This window comes from Lissotriton helveticus, chromosome 4_1 (assembly GCF_964261635.1).
Source record: "Lissotriton helveticus chromosome 4_1, aLisHel1.1, whole genome shotgun sequence".
Classification (NCBI taxonomy): domain Eukaryota; kingdom Metazoa; phylum Chordata; class Amphibia; order Caudata; family Salamandridae; genus Lissotriton; species Lissotriton helveticus.
In genome coordinates, this window is record NC_136063.1 from 1,875,994,727 (window position 1) to 1,876,012,271 (window position 17,545).

A 17,545-nucleotide genomic window follows, 5' to 3' on the forward strand; every position below is an offset into this window, starting at 1 on the left:
ATGTTGGGATGGGGCATAACTTGGTGCATTGGTGCTTTACAAAGCATTCATCTCATGTTTTGACTCTGTCCTGTAAAAAACACGAGGTAATTAATGGATCAATTGGAATTTTCCTTAGAATGAATGCACAGTCAGTACACTTGCAGAATGGAATCCACCCCTTGTCCTATTTCTCCTTTAATAGAAACAGAACAGATTTTAGTGATTCAAAAGTTACATTGTTGATCTTGATATTTTGCACTTGTATAATATAACCCTTACTATCCCTGCTGGGCGTCTGAGCACTTTTTGGTGAATAGCATGCTATTCATGAAAGCAAAAAGGATTAGTGATAAATTAGTAAAGAGAAACATCAGTTAATGTGAGATGTGGACATGCAAGTCAGTTAGTTGGATTGAATAGAATAATGGAGAGATAGCAGAGGGAAGAGTCTAGAAAGTGTTATTTAGGAGATACAAGTTGTGAAGATGAGGTTTGTGTTGAGTAAAGGGAGATATGGAGATAAGATGGGCCTCCAACCACCATTCGGTAATACTTTTACTAAGTCTGTGAATTTGATTGAAAATGTGTATGAAAAGTTCAGGTTTCATGACTTCCTCAATTAGCCCCTTCCATGCTGCCATCGGCCATTGGCCAACGGCGGCACTACCTCCCCAGTGCTGCCGTCAGCCAATGGCCGACGCGGCCCTGCCCGTTTTGTGGAAGTGCCTCACTTCCGCAAAATCGCGGCCAGCGTAAACGGGTTAAAGAACATCTTTATTTAGGTTTTGATATAACCAGAAAGAGGGACTGTAAGATTGCATCCGCATTGTCCCAGCAACCGCCACTCCTTGCATAAATAGTCAGCAAGATGTAACATTTGAAAATTGGAAGTTTTAAATCTAAATGTATTCCATAGTGCATTACATAGTATAAGATTAACAAGCATACACAACCATGCCTCCACAACCCACCATCTCAGAACCCCTCCCCTCACAGATGGTCCTAAACCTTTATCTCAATTGCTGCTGTGTATTAAGGACCACAATCATTAAGTCTGTGTGCCATTTAGAAATTATGAGAAGAATACTTTATCTTGAAGCAAAGAAAAAAGCTATGCCCCGCCAAACAGTGGGACCAGACACACCAGCAAAAATGTAAAGCATCTCCATTACACTGTGGGAACTGCTATGGTGAGATGAAGCAGCTCCAAAATATTAGAGTAATGTGCTCAAATAACCATCCACAGATTCGTGACAACTGTCCTTATGAACACACATCACAGAGACATTTCAATTCTCAACCGCTATTTTAAACTAAAAGGCTCTCTCCTCTTATAGCATTGAAATCCATAAGATTTACTCTGGTCATATTGTGTGCTCCTTACACCAACCCAGATCTGATGTACCTCACACACCATATTGTGTAAACCACACACCAAACCGATGTATTGCATACCTTATTGTGTAGTCCGCACACCAAGCCAGATCTGATGTACCTTATTTGCCATACAATGTACTCAAAACACCAAGCCAGTTAGGATGTACCACAGTCACTCTGTGTATTCCACACACCAAGCCAAATCTGATGTATTCATACACTCTCTTGTGTACTCCACACAGCAGGCCAGATCAAATGTGGCTCATACACTCTATTGTGTATTTTCACACCAAGTCCTATCTGATGTACCTCATACACCCTACTGTGCATTCCACACACCAAGCCAGATCCACTGTAGCTCATACAGCATGTAGTGTATCCAGCACATTAAGCCAGATTGCAGCGCCTCACACACCCTACTGTGTAATCCACACACCAAGCCAGATCCACTGTACCTCATACAACATGAGGTGTACTCAGCACATTAAGCCAGATTGGAGCACCTCATACACCCTACTGTGTATTCCACACACCAAGCCAGATCCACTGTACCTCATACAACATGAGGTGTACTCAGCAAATTAAGCCAGATTGGAGCACCTCATACACCCTACTGTGTATTCCACACACCAAGCCAGATCCACTGTACCTCATACAGCATGAGGTGTACTCAGCACATTAAGCCAGATTGGAGCACCTCATACACCCTATTGCGTATTCCACACACCAAGGCAATTCCAATGTACCTCATACACCCTACTGTGTACTCCACACACCAATCTAGATCTAATGTAATTCACACACTTTATTGAGTACTCCAAACACCAAGCCAGATTCAATTAACCTCATACACCATCTTGTAAACCCAACACATCAAGTTAGATTTGATGAACCTCATACCCCTTGTGTAATACTCCACACACCAAGTCAGAGCACATCTACCTCATTTACCCGATTGTGTACTCCACAAACCAATCAAGATCTGATATACCTCAAACACCCAACTGTGTACTCAACACTCCAAGCCCGACATGATGTACCTCATACAGTTGGTGCACACCATACGCCAAGCAAGATCCTATGTACCTCAAGTTTCCTAATGTGCACTCCATATGCCAAGACAGATGGGATGTGCCTCACACACCCATCTGTTCACGGTTGCTCCTGATACACTCCTAGGTTTACCACTCTGAGCATATAACACTGCAGGTTTTGTATCCCTCATTTATACGCAGTACATACCATGGCTGGTTGCATAATGATTATTCCTGTGTATTGCTCCTCGGCCACTCCTATGTGGACTCCAGAGCATTTATACTGCAGCCAATGAAAAATACTCTTTCCAAGCCTACCCAACGAAACCGAAATAGTACTTTGGACTGCTTATGTTCCTGTTCAGATGGGATGTGGCCTGTTCATACTTGGGCAGGACCACGACTGATTTTAAGTATGATTTGTGGATTAGCACAGCGAGCAAAAGAAGACTGAAATGCAACGCAGCCTCGTGTAATCTCCAGTGGAAGATCAAATTTAAGCATTCAGCTTAACAGTGTTTTCCTATTAAGGTTAGCATCTTCTCTGTTGGGCATTCCCTTTGCGCCACAAACAACATGAATTAAACCAAAGGGCATATTCACAAAGAAATAGGACAGCAGGGCGCTGCTAGTAGATTTGCAGTGCTGCGCTGTGTCATTAAAAAAAATAGTGATGCACCGTATTCACAAGAAAATGGCGCGCCCCTGTGTTTTCCCTATTGCTGGTGCTAAAAAAAGCTGCCTTGCACCAACATAGACACCTTTGGGCATTGTGCAAGGGTGCCTGCATTGCAGGGATGATTCCCTGCAACTCAGGCACCCTTGCACCAAGGTGCAAGCGTGTCTGTGTTGCAGCGATTATTGTTTATGTGCAGGAAAGGACACCTTCTTGCACATAAACAATCATTAAAGGGGCAAAAATGATGAGAAATAAAAGTATTTCTCCTTGTTCCACCAATCTAAGACTTGCTTTTCAGTGTCGTAAGCCACGCAATGTGGCTTAACACCATTTGGAAATATGGAGCACAGCATTGCATCACCGGAGCCTCCTAAAAAGTAATGCTCCAGTGGTGCAATCCCCTTGTAAATATGCCCCCAAATAACATAAACCGCTTTAAAGAAGGAATTTTGCATTTGTAATATGACTGTTCTCACACTTTTCTTCTATACCCCATGTATATTCAACTATTTGCTTCCAGCAACACAGTTTGGTTAGCCGCTGCATGCACACTTCAATAACAAAATACTTCCCAGATAGGCCATACTGTTCTTGCACACTTTCCACTGTCCTTACATTGGAATATAATGGGAAACATTCTTTACAACGAAACTTTTACCACGCAGTGCTGTTACAACGCAAGTATTACAACGAAAACCTTTACAACGCATTACACTGGGGGGCGCTCTAGGATAGGGAATAGTTTTCATTTACTATCCAGCACCTTCCCTAGTGTCCACGGGGACTGGAGTTGGAATAGTAAATGAAACTATTCACTATCCAGCACCCCCAAGTGTAATGCGTTGTAAAGGTTTGCGTTGTAATACTTGCGTTGTAACAGCATGCATGGTAAAAGCATGCGTGGTAACGTCATACATCCAAATATAATGCTTAAACAGCTTTCATCTCATGCCTTTTTGCTACATTTCACAGAAACAAAGCTGGTTGTGTCCTCTGCCTCTCATGCCCACCTCATTCTGCAGGCCGAGAGTGTTTCATAAAAGGAAACTTTTCCCTGTACAAGGCCCGTTGATGGTGTCCTTGTTTACCTACGAGCAAGCAGCGCTGCTAAAAATCCTTATTTGAGGTGTTTTCGAAGAAATGTCCCTGGCTTGGTTGCTTCCCACAAGGATGCTCGCCAAGTTCACTGGCAAGAGCTTCCATTTCAATGTTCTCCAAAGGAAACGTGTCCCAACGACACACGCAGATTTTTTTACACAGTACTAGGAAGGGGCGTTCACCTACCAGCAGTTTGAACTTATTTAGCTGTAAAAAAACCTGTTCTAAACAGGGGAGAGTGCGAAAATTGTAACATTGTTCTGTTATTTTGCAGCGTTCATAGTTCATTCACACAAAAGTTGCCACATTAAGAGACTCAAGATGCAAGATGAATAAATACTTATGCATTTGAAAATAATGAAAAATGCAAAGCAATGGTAATAGCTAATGTGCCTCATCTGCAGTTTCATCCGAATACTCCATCTGAGTATTCGGCTCCAGAAAATATTGATACATTATTTTACACTGCAGAAGTTTTCCTGCATGCCACTGACTGTTATTTTGAGTCTGCAGATTGCAAGACAGGACGGGTTTCCCTGAAATGCTAATCTCAAAGCCTGTCAGGCAGTCAGGAAAGCGGATTTTTGGAAGTGATTCGCTTTCCCTTGTCTCGAGTAGTGTGACGTGGATTCACGAAGAAGAGTACAATGTGTACTTCATGTCAAAATGGGAGTTCAGATTGAGAAAATAAGGCTGCACGTTTGCAAAACATATATTTGAAAAGAGCATCAATGTATACAAAATGTTGATCTTGCTGTGAAAATAGAATGCCAACTCACAATGCAGCATCGCCTGCCCGTATGAATAAATTGTAGAGTGTGTGTTTAACCTTTACTTGCTTTTCAATTAACAGCTGTATTTAGTTCAAAACTGTTTTGTTTAGTGATTGATTAAAAGTCAATTTGTATATAGTAGTACACAAAAGTTGCTTCTGTGCGTTAAACATCCAGCAGTTACCAACATGCATAACGAAGGATGTTTAAAGATGAGGTGTAGTCCTTTTCAAAGTTAGATTTGAGAGGGCCCCTTTTCTGTATACAGGCTCAAACGTTACAGGCCTGATTGACTGAAATAAAATAGTGTTGCATTAATTTTTGTTACTATAAAGATCTTAAATGGCTTAGCATAATACATTGCTTGCCACTCCTTTTGAAAATATTGTATTGTATGGAGACCAATCGGACTGTTAGTAAAGTTCAAAATGGAGAGAAATGTGACAGAAATTGCCTGATAATAGACAATAATATTATGTGTGAGCATATACAAGCTCTTTATGTCAAATTTCTATCAAGGTTGATGGAAATATTGAAGTTAACATGTATGCCTGTTGTAAGCTTTGGCCTCAAGTGATCTTCAGTTTCAGTTTTTGTGACATAGTTTGGCATTTTTACAGAGTGATGAACAAGGTGTCTTAGAAGTGCCTGTTGTGCCATAATTGTTTTTGAATGTGTGTATTTGTTCATTTGGGGCACTTAATTTGCATTGCGCTTGCTTGCAACATATATTAACATTAGGGCTCCCTGTTTTATGGTATTTATTTTTATGCCATTTCCATCTGTATTTATCCATATTTATTTTTGGGGCATCTTTTCTGTATTTATCCACATTTATTTTGCCACAAGCAAAAGACGACCCTACAGCTGGTATTTTTCAACATTTATTTAAATTGACAATGCACACATGCGCTCGGTTGTTATTGGTCAACACTACACATTCATCTGAAAACTTTGCCATTTGCAGAATGTCCCAAATATGCTTAAAAGTGCTATCACAAGCCATTTGTCTCAGAGCCTTGCAGTTTCTTTCCTCGGCAGAGTGCCATATCCTCTCCTCCACTGAACTCCGTACTGCCCCACTGAGAGAAACTCACACTGCCTTCTGCTGCAACCCAATTGTGTGCCGCTATAAACACCTGGAAGCAATTCAATTCAAATTATGCACTAGACTACACTAATATGCTGCCTGAAAAAAGTAACAACATACTGGAAAAAGCAAACACTCAATGGGAATACAACTTAAAGCTTTTACACTCATTTCTCAGAAATCAATTACTGGTATTGCTTGAAAAGCTAAAAACATGAAAAGAAAAGTACGCGTTTCACTGGCAAAATCTGTAAGGTGGCGCTAATGTGTTTCAGTTTAAATAAAACCAATCTGGCCACTATTCAACTACTCTGTCTTGCTTTATTTAGTTATGTATTTATTGTTTGTATTTTAAAACCTTTTTTTCTCTCCTCCTGAGGCTGCATTTTGGAGTAGAAAAATGTCAAAGGCATTTGCAGCAAAAGTGTTTCTTCTTTTTTTGGATCCATTTCATTGTGGTGCTTAAACCGACTCGCCTCTTGTCTCCATTCTCAGCCCATGCACAATAAAGCTCTTCAAATGATATGTTCAAGGAGCAGCACCCACTGCTGACCTCTATTGTGACCTGCAGGCCACTGTGGCTCCCTCCCCCTCCTACAGATGTGAATGGAGCGATCCTGGACTGAGTAAAAATAACCTACTAACTCCTGTATTAAGCCCTATGCAAAGAGCTAACACGCACAATCCACGTGGCACACTCTGCGAGAACAAACAAAGGTGCAGCCGAGAGAAACAATCCTTTTGTGTTCATGTAGAGGAGAAAATGCGGCCTCGAAGCAGGCCCAGCTGGGGTTCCCACAGATAGCCGATCTGCCTTGAGTGGAAACATTTTGTATCTCACAGCATACCTCTCATACAGCGCAGGCTTGTGTGATGAAAGAACCACAGGGATGAACAGAGTGGGAGCCCCCCTGAGTGCGAGTTGGGCACAGTATCAATGGTGGCACTACAGTTGAGCCAGCTAGGGGGGTGAGAGCCAAAAGGCTCTGAACCTAAAACCCAGTCTGCGAGGAAGAGACGGGTGCTGGAGCAGGGGCTAAGGGGTGAAAGAACAACAAAGCCGCATTATCGTGCAAATGGTCTTTCAAAGACCTGTGAAGTACTCAGGTGCGGCTGTGTGTGCTCTATCAGCCCGGTCCTGACACCTCTTAACCCTCTAAGGAGGGTAGGACAGCAGATGGTTGCAAACTGTACTAGTATTTTCCAGTTTTTACATATAAATACAGATAAAGAAAAACTTGTTTTCCGTCTGTATTTATATGTAAAAATCCGTTTAAACGGAAAACCGGGAGCCCTAATTAACATTAGTATTTGTCATGTATTGCGGTAAAACACAAATGTAATTGATACAATTTTTCTAAGACTATACACGTATGCAATCTAAACGTGCTGCACACATGAAGGTAATATGTCTACTAACTATTTAACTATTTCTGATGCCCATGGAAGGGACAAAATGAAGGTGCACTTAATACATTCGCAATAGTAAAATGCGTATGGCATAGCCTGCTAGCTGGTGTGAACAGAGAAAATGGCAAGGGTGAGCTGAATTGGTGGAGTTTCGTACCACGGAATTCAGCGGAATTACATTGAAATTCAGCGAGATTCCGGGGAATTCTGCGAAGGGGCAGAGTGGGCACCACATGGTTCAGTGCATATTCCTCAGTGCCCTTACTTAAGTATATAAGGGCAGCGTTATCCACTCCAATGTATACCACTCAGCGACCTTACATACTTATGATGACACTGGGATTCTCGTGTAGATTTTTACCTTACCAATCCTTAGAATACCTGGCCAACTGAACCTTTTTGTCTGCTAAGAAGTGTGAAGGGAAGTTCTTATTTTCATACTTATGACAATTTTCCAAAGACCAAATACATCCCAATCCATAGGACCACTGACTACGAAATTAAGTTTAAAGATTTATTACAAAGCCAAAAATAACTGAACATACAAGCACCTCAGCAAGAGGTTCAAGAAATTAACTGGCACTAATACAAACATAATCCTACGCAGGAGTCTCAGCCAAATCAAAAAGAAAAGTAGAGTCAGTTCAAGAAGCATTAGACAAACAATAATTGTTCCCACTTAAAGTCTTGACTGCATCTGCTCCAAAGGGTAAGGAAAGATTAGTCTGTCCCTACACTAACTCTAAGGTGACATCCCTACATAACATACCTCCCAGGCAAGAGAAAAAGGTGTCAGATGTGAAGGCTCCCTAAGAAGCACATTCCCTTTTTCCAGGTAAGTAGCCAAAGCTACCGAGCTCATTATTAAGATGGTCCTTCCCTTCTCCTGCCTAGTTCCCACTAAAACCCCTATTCTAACTACATCTCCAGCTGGACTGTCTTAGACTGACTCTCCTTCCTCGGGGCACTTTACCTAATACAAAATCTCAAAACAGTAGACATGCCTTAGTCACACCCCCTCTGGGCAGGTGTCTGCTTCTGGAGTTTTCCACCAAGACTCCATCCTTGTCCTTGGGTCTCAGGCACCTTCTCCGCCAAATGTTGCAGTTGTGCATTCCAGTAGAATCCCTTTGTTCTCACTCCTACCAACCTAACTCCTAAAACAATGGATTATTCTACCTAACAAGCTACGTGACCTTGCACCTGCAAAAGAAATGCATTAGAAACAATCGTACACACTCTGAGTTACATTTCGTAATACAACTGCGAACAGGAGCCTTTTCCCAAAGAAACCATTTCACATTTCAAATCTTCATGTTAGCTAAGTTAAGAAAACACAGTTAGTCCTCTACTGGTATTTTCATGTCCCACGCCTACAAACTTTTTAAATGCTTTTCTAATACTACATCATAAGCATTACATTTAAACCATTCTAAAAGCATTATTCCACTACATTTCTAAACATTATTCCTTCTCATGTTATAACACCACTTTCTCTCTTCTATAGCAACCTACCCGTGCAACTTTAATATGGCACGATCAATTCTAATGCGACATTTTAAACACAAGGCAATAATTTCTGCGTTACTTGAGGCATGGACAAATATCAGGAGGAGATGATGAAGTTGATGGTGTTGCCGCAGATGTACTTGCAACAGCCTGTGGTTGGGGAGCATTTTCTCTCAGTCTTCTCATCTCTTCCCTTGAGAAGTTCACAGTGTCGAGTTTGAAGATGTTTTTTCATACTCGCTGTTCCACATGACTTTGGTTGCATTAACCTTTTTCTGCCACGGTGGAAAAGTAAAAAACTTCCACACAATTGAAGTATACTTCTCTGGAGGGGGAGGTTCAGGCACAAATTCTTCATTTCCAGAGTGTTCTGATTCAGATGATGGTTCATTAGTTGCCATTTCTCCAAATTTGATGAGAAACCGGTGTGCAAAATTGAAAAACAGCAGATCTTGCTAGTAGATTTCTTCTCCTCAGAAAGGTCTAACAAGAGTTATTGAAATGGGTGGGGTCCTTACAATACTTACAATAGGAAGTGTAATCAACCAATCAAATCTCTTTTTTTCTGGTCACATGGGGTACGCTTAAAGTGCGCGTAGGCAGCTCGCACCCAACTCGCACCCAGCGCGACTTCCCGAAATTGCATTTAGAAGTAATGTAACTTTATTGAAAGTTAAAGAATATTATTTTTATGATTGGTTCAGATAATGTCTTGTCTTAATATTTATATTAAATATATATATATATATATATAAGTTTTTGAACCACCCACCGCGTTCGATAAGCGCATGATGTCACGCACAACGGCACGACCGTTGCGTAATGCGTACAAGTCACGTTTGCACTACGAGTCGCGTACAAGTCGCTTAGTGTCTACGTTGGGAAAGTCGTATTCGTCACACACCGTATACGGATCCTCCAGAACAATCCTAAAATGGAGGACATGTTCCACGCAGTGAACGAGAAGGGTGCAATTTGGGTGCGCGACTCCAAAAAAAATTGAAAAAAATAATAATAAAGAAAATCATATGAATATATTTAAAAGAACATAACAAAATAAAAAATATAAATATTTGTATTTATTTTTTTAAATACATTTTTATAAATATGTCTAATTTTATTAGAAAAATACGATATCTAAAAAAATTGATAAAAAAAATATAGTAAAACAATATGACAAAAATATAACAAGTAATACATTTAAAAATTGACATTTACAAAACCTTTGAAATTCCCTGAAAAAAAACATAGGTTTCAGACATGTTATAGTTAGGAATTAGCATTTACAAAACCTTTGAAATTCACTGAAAAACCATAGGTTTCAGATATATTATAGTTAGGAATTAGCATTTAAAAAACCTTTGAAATTCACTGAAAAAAACATATGTTTCAGACATGTTATAGTTAGGAATTAGCATTTAAAAAACCTTTAAAATTCACTGATAAAACCATAGGTTTTAGGGGTGTTATAGTTAGCTGGACATTTCACTCATACAAAACCATTGAAATTCCTCTATAACTCGCCCGCCCACAATCCACTGCTGGTGTTGTCACATATTACAACATTCATGACATGGTCAGTGACATCACTGATGACATCACTGATGACATCTCAAATTACATCACTGATGACATTATCCACGTGACAATCAGATATACCACATCACACACTAGTATAACCTTTCATCACTCACTGTAAAATACAGAGTACCATATTTGAATCAATTGACACATCAATACAAGTATCTAAAAACCCACTCAGTGATTCCTAGATCTACACACATATCTAATCACTTACCTATAGATTCACTCATACATGCTGTCAATGATCAATAGAACACTATTAAATATACATATACACCTATATCGACATTACACACCAGCACACATCCTATTCACGTATGCAGTTATCCTACTCACTTATGCAAACAATGGATCATACTTACATTTACTCAGCTACACACTTATACAAACACCACTACATTTATTCATGTAGATAGTAACTCATACTTAGTGTGTTATAAAATCACTATTACAAGTGTACAGTTATCCATACAGTCACTCATACAATCACCGAGTCTTATGTATACTTATTTATATACAACAACTGTCACATACACTGCCTTTTATTTTTCTGGTTTGTTGGACATGTAACATTCAGAGATATATTTGCTCATCAGCACACCCATAAAGATATTCATTCACTCAAACAACTATTATAACATGTACTTTTAATGTCATATACCTACTAAATCAACTATTCACACATCTTTGGGCAGTCACACCCCCCCACTGAACCACACAAACATTCACTCTCCCATACAAATACTCAGTTACCTTATCAATAAGTAATATAGACTATCACACAGCTAGTAACCAACTGGTGCAGCAGTTTATACAACAACTGACAAAGTGATACAGATATTCAGACAGTTTAGTCACTATCCAAAATATTTAGTGAGACACTATAAGTTAGTCAAGTAAACCGTCAATCACACTGCTACTAAATCCTCCATCCAGATATTTATATTTATATATCAACTCATTCAATGCAGATTGCTATATATATGATACATATTTAAATAATGACCCAACCCACATTCACTGGATGATGTCATCAGTGATGTCATCAGTGATGTCATTTGAGATGTCATCAGTGATGTCACTGACCATGTCATGAATGATGTAATATGTGACATCATCAGCAGTGGATTGCGGGCGCGCGTGTTATAGGTAGTACAACTAACTATAACGGAATTATTTCAATGGTTTTGTACGAGTGAAATGTCCAGCTAACTATAACACCCCTAAAACCTATTGTTTTTTTCAGTGAATTACCTACTGGCGGTCGCCAGTAGGTATATATAGTTAGGATTTTTTCCCTATGGGATTTTTGAAAATTCTATGTCTAATAACTTTGGCGTTTGTGGACGGAATTGGCTGAAATTTTCAGGAAAATGGAACATTTTGTTTCTGAGCAGCCCCTGGAAATTTGGGGGGGGTTTGTCAAGGGGGGGCCGAGAAAATAGGGGGGTCCCAAAACGTGTTTTTCCCATGTTAATTTCCATAGGGCGGTTGGCCTCACTTTTAGGCCGAACGGCTGAATGGCTTTGCACGAAACTTGGCAAAATTGTAGGGACTGTTAGCCCGATGTGCCTTTGCTAGGTCTCAATATATGTGCTCCAGTGGATTTTGAGAAATTAACATTCAAAAAAAGATATATATCATATATATCATTTACAATGCGGCGCACCATGGGGCAAAAACAGCACAGATGCGTGACGCATCTGTGCCGTAAAGGTGGCGCATTGCTGGAGCTGCATCGCAAGTGCCATGCAGCTCCAGCAAGGCTTAGGGGTGCCCCATCTCCATTTAATCTGCAACCCTGAGTAGGCCTCACCTTAAACAAACCTCTGGATAGGCCACACCTTATCGTCATCCTGAATCAATCATTTAACATGTTAGGGACAGATTTATGATAGCCGTGTGCCTCTTTTGTGCCGCTGTGCGTCACTTTTGTGACGCAGTGGCGGTGCAAAAGATTTGCTATGTGGCGACATATTTAAAAATTGAATGATAGACTTTTCAAATACTGTATGTTAATTGATTGTTGGTTTTGTTAATTATTTTTTAATTTCTTTATTTTTTAAGCAATTATTTATTATTGTGATTGTGTTTCAAAATGTAATAACATTTCTAACATTTCACTGTCTGAAATGTCGTCATTTTCATTGAACATAGCTTGTAATCTCTGAGTGTGTAAAATGTCCTAATTTTGAAGGAGGTCATCTACTGCTTGCACACATTGCAGTAGTTCTTGGTCCCAAGTTTCATCCCTAAATTCTATATAATTTGGATCAATTAATTCTTGGCTGCTCTCTTGCAGGACAATTTGAAATGAAACTTTCTGTTCGCCTTCCATGTTGCCTGAAATTTGGATAAAAAAAAAATATATTAGTAGAGATAGGGCACTGTTGGGATTAATTTTGGGCAGTGTATAGTATCAGAGTGGAAGTAGGAATATAAAAAAGTGTATGTGATTTAACGTAAGTAAATTCATAATTATACAAGAGAAACCTAACTCCATTCATAACTATAACAGAGAAGTCTATCTAAATCTATAACTACTACAGAGGGATAGTATATAACTATCAGAAAAAGTTTACCATATTAACTGATAGTGCACAATATACTTCAGTTTTTAAAATAACAACTTACCTTTACAAAGAGGTTGAAGTGATTAGTGAAAATCCAATTGAAATGTACACCAGGAAGTAGTAGTCAAAATGGCTGTGTTTCCTTCTCTTCCTTTATATATATTCAGGTATATAACCAATCAAATGTCAGGTAAAAAAAGTAGAAAATGAAAGTAACATTTTCATTGGTTGTCAATTCCAACACTTCAGATGTGTTTTGTGAAGTAATTTACCTCACGGTATTTAGAGAGGTCTACAGGCTAAATGGCTAAATGGAATTTCAATCAAATTTGTGAAAGTGATAGGGATTGGTATGTAGTATGAGCTAATCTATATTTGGTGAAAGTGTCTCCAGTCGTTTTTCTGTAAATTACTTTCCCACCTTTTTTGATGGAGCACTTCCCGGGGAGCGCCCCGGTACGCGAACTGGCGAGCGCCCCGGTACGCGAACCTGAAGCGTTACGGGAGTCCACCATTTTGTGTTTCGGTCGAATTAAGATACAAGATGGAGGGCAACTACTGTTCAGAATGGGTAGAAGGGTGCACGGTAGACTTATCTTGACCCCCTAGGTTTTCTGAGGGTGGCTGAGGAGGCCCATATGTGCGGAAAAAAAACATTTTTTTTTAAATTTCGCGAGGTTAGCTTCCGGTCCGCGTACCGGGTAGCGCCCCGGGGAGCGTACTTTGTTGAAAATTAGTGAAAAAAGTTAGAGTAAAATAATAATTGTGAGTGATCAGATGTAGGGTAGCTCTGAGAAGAGCTTTTGGGTTTATGGTACATTTAGGTACTTATAAGTAGGTACCAATGCAGAGTCTTAAATTCAGAATGAAAACTCTGTTCCCTTCATCTGAGAAGTGAACTCCATCTCCTCTGTAGATATCTTGCATGTAGTAACGCAAGTTATTGTTGTACATGGAGCCCATTCCATGGTCTCTCATGTAAGCTGAAACAGATTTGTTTACATGCTTCCTCGACTTCTCAATTTGTGGACAATATTGGTTCGACCACCTCCATTTCTGTCTTTGGCATATATTTGAATATACCAAGGCAGTCTGAGGAAAAAGTGCCATTAATTGCTCAAAGGTGTCCTTTAAAAGCATTTCCAGACCTACCCCAGTCAAAGTGCCCAAGTCATTACCTCCATAGTGCACAATTAACAGGTCAGGTTTTGGCAAATGCATAAAGGTTTTCACCAATGGTATCAATTGGTGACATTTTAATCCTCTGTGGCCAAACCACTTAATTTCCACATCTTGTACATTGAGGTTAGGTAAATTTCTGTTATAAGCATACCTCTGAGTCCAGTAAATGTAACTATGTCCAACAATCCAGACAGAAAACATGGCGATAGAAGGTTCTGCTGCAGTCAGATGAAGTGTGGCAATGAAATGGCAGTTGAAAAAATAAGAGTTTAAAATGAAAAAAACTGTGGAGTTTCTGTGTTAATGAAGCAGTAACAGTGATTGGTGGATTTTGATTGCTGAAAACAGAAAGTTAGGGTGCATGGATGAGTTCTTTGAAAGATGTATTTTGAGTGGTCAAGAAAAAATCATTAAATGAAAGATTGCACTGGATATGCAGGTGCACTGAGAGTTCAGAGTTTAATTGAAACATTGTTGTGTGAACTTGCAAACACCAGAGGTCTTCCAAGAGGTGGTTGCTATGCAAAAAAGGCAGAGAGGGCAGAGGGGGGAAGGGTTTTGATTTGAAAAAAGAGAGGGAAGAGTTTTGATTGGGTGACATGAGAGATATGTGTGAAGAATTACAGCATTTCTGTGCTTTTGATAGCTGCAGACTCTGGAGTGCATACCTTTTTCTCTGCTAAAGACAAAGTGGTGTGTTTCTGAGACTGTTTTGAAACTCATAAAGTATTTGCTAAGGTGAGAAAAGATGTATTTAATTTAGATAGAGAATAGTGTGCTTTAAGGAGAAAATTATGAAGAAAGTTGTGTTTTTAAAATGTTGCTTTGCCTCAAGTGTTTTACAAATAGATTTTGTTTCTTTGAGAAATTGTAATTGGAGAAAATGTGAAGTATTAGTACTGACAGGGTGTTTTTGTGCATAGGAGCTGTGCAGTGTTTTCAAATTATGACTTGAAAATCGTTTTTGAGGAAAAGGAATGCTTTTAACATTTATGAGAAGGACATAATGTTGTCTGCTTATTTATAAGGCACTGGAGTGTCTGATGTTATTTTTCCCATTTTAATGTAAGACCTTTCCCCGTGGTGCAAATTCCTTGTAAATATGCTGCCACCTGTGCTTGGCAAATTTAGATTTTGAATGTTTGAGTTACATAGCCATGTTAAAAGTGACCCTAAAATGCTGCAAAGGCAATCAAAAAACGCTTCCATGTGTCTTAAGGACATTTTAAGTCATTTCCCCATGTGCAGTGTTTTCAAATTATGACTTGAAAATCGTTTTTGAGGTAAAGGAATGCTTTTAACATTTATGAAAAGGACATAATGGTGTCGGCTTCTTTATAAGGCATTGGAGTGTCTCTGATGTTATTTTTCCCATTTTAATGTAAGACCTTTCCCCGTGGTGCAAATTCCTTGTAAATATGCTCCCACCTGTGCTTGGCAAATTTAGATTTTGAATGTTTGAGTTACAAAGCCATGTTAAAAGTGACCCTAAAATGCTGCAAAGGCAATCAAAAAACGCTTCCATGTGTCTTAAGGACATTTTAAGTCATTTCCCCATGTGCAGTGTTTTCAAATTATGATTTGAAAATCGTTTTTGAGGTAAAGGAATGCTTTTAACATTTATGAGAAGGACATAATGGTGTCTGCTTCTTTATAAGGCATTGGAGTGTCTCTGATGTTATTTTTCCCATTTTAATGTAAGACCTTTCCCCGTGGTGCAAATTCCTTGTAAATATGCTCCTACCTGTGCTTGGCAAATTTACATTTTGATAGTTTGAGTTACATAGCCATGTTAAAAGTGACCCAAAAATGCTGCAAAGGCAATCAAAAAACGCTTTCATGTGTCTTAAGGACATTTTAAGTCATTTCCCCATGTGCAGTGTTTTCAAATTAAGACTTGAAAATCGTTTTTGAGGAAAAGGAATGCTTTTAACATTTATGACTAGGACATAATGGTGTATGCTTCTTTATAAGGCATTTGAGTATCTCTGATGTTGTTTTTACATTTTAATGTAAGACCTTTCCCCGTGGTGCAAATTCCTTGTAAATATGCTCCCACCTGTGCTTGGCAAATTTAGATTTTGAATGTTTGAGTTACATAGCCATGTTAAAAGTGACCCTAAAATGCTGCAAAGGCAATCAAAAAACGCTTCCATGTGTCTTAAGGACATTTTAAGTCATTTCCCCATGTGCAGTGTTTTCAAATTATGACTTGAAAATCGTTTTTGAGGTAAAGGAATGCTTTTAACATTTATGAGAAGGACATAATGGTGTCGGCTTCTTTATAAGGCATTGGAGTGTCTCTGATGTTATTTTTCCCATTTTAATGTAAGACCTTTCCCCGTGGTGCAAATTCCTTGTAAATATGCTCCCACCTGTGCTTGGCAAATTTAGATTTTGAATGTTTGAGTTACATAGCCATGTTAAAAGTGACCCTAAAATGCTGCAAAGGCAATCAAAAAACGCTTCCATGTGTCTTAAGGACATTTTAAGTCATTTCCCCATGTGCAGTGTTTTCAAATTATGATTTGAAAATCGTTTTTGAGGTAAAGGAATGCTTTTAACATTAATGAGAAGGACATAATGGTGTCTGCTTCTTTATAAGGCATTGGAGTGTCTCTGATGTTATTTTTCCCATTTTAATGTAAGACCTTTCCCCGTGGTGCAAATTCCTTGTAAATATGCTCCTACCTGTGCTTGGCAAATTTACATTTTGATAGTTTGAGTTACATAGCCATGTAAAAAGTGACCCAAAAATGCTGCAAAGGCAATCAAAAAACGCTTTCATGTGTCTTAAGGACATTTTAAGTCATTTCCCCATGTGCAGTGTTTTCAAATTAAGACTTGAAAATCGTTTTTTAGGAAAAGGAATGCTTTTAACATTTATGACTAGGACATAATGGTGTATGCTTCTTTATAAGGCATTTGAGTATCTCTGATGTTGTTTTTACATTTTAATGTAAGACCTTTCCCCGTGGTGCAAATTCCTTGTAAATATGCTCCCACCTGTGCTTGGCAAATTTAGATTTTGATTGTTTAAGTTACATAGCCATGTTAAAAGTGACCCAAAAATGCTGCAAAGGCTTTAAAAAAACGCTTTCATGTGTCTTAAGGACATTTTAATTAATTTCCCCATGAATGTAGGTAGGCCTCACCTTAAACAAACCTTTGGATAGGCGACACCTTATCGTCATCCTGAATTAATCATTTAAAATGCTAGGGACAGATTTATGATAGGTGTATGCCTCTTTTGC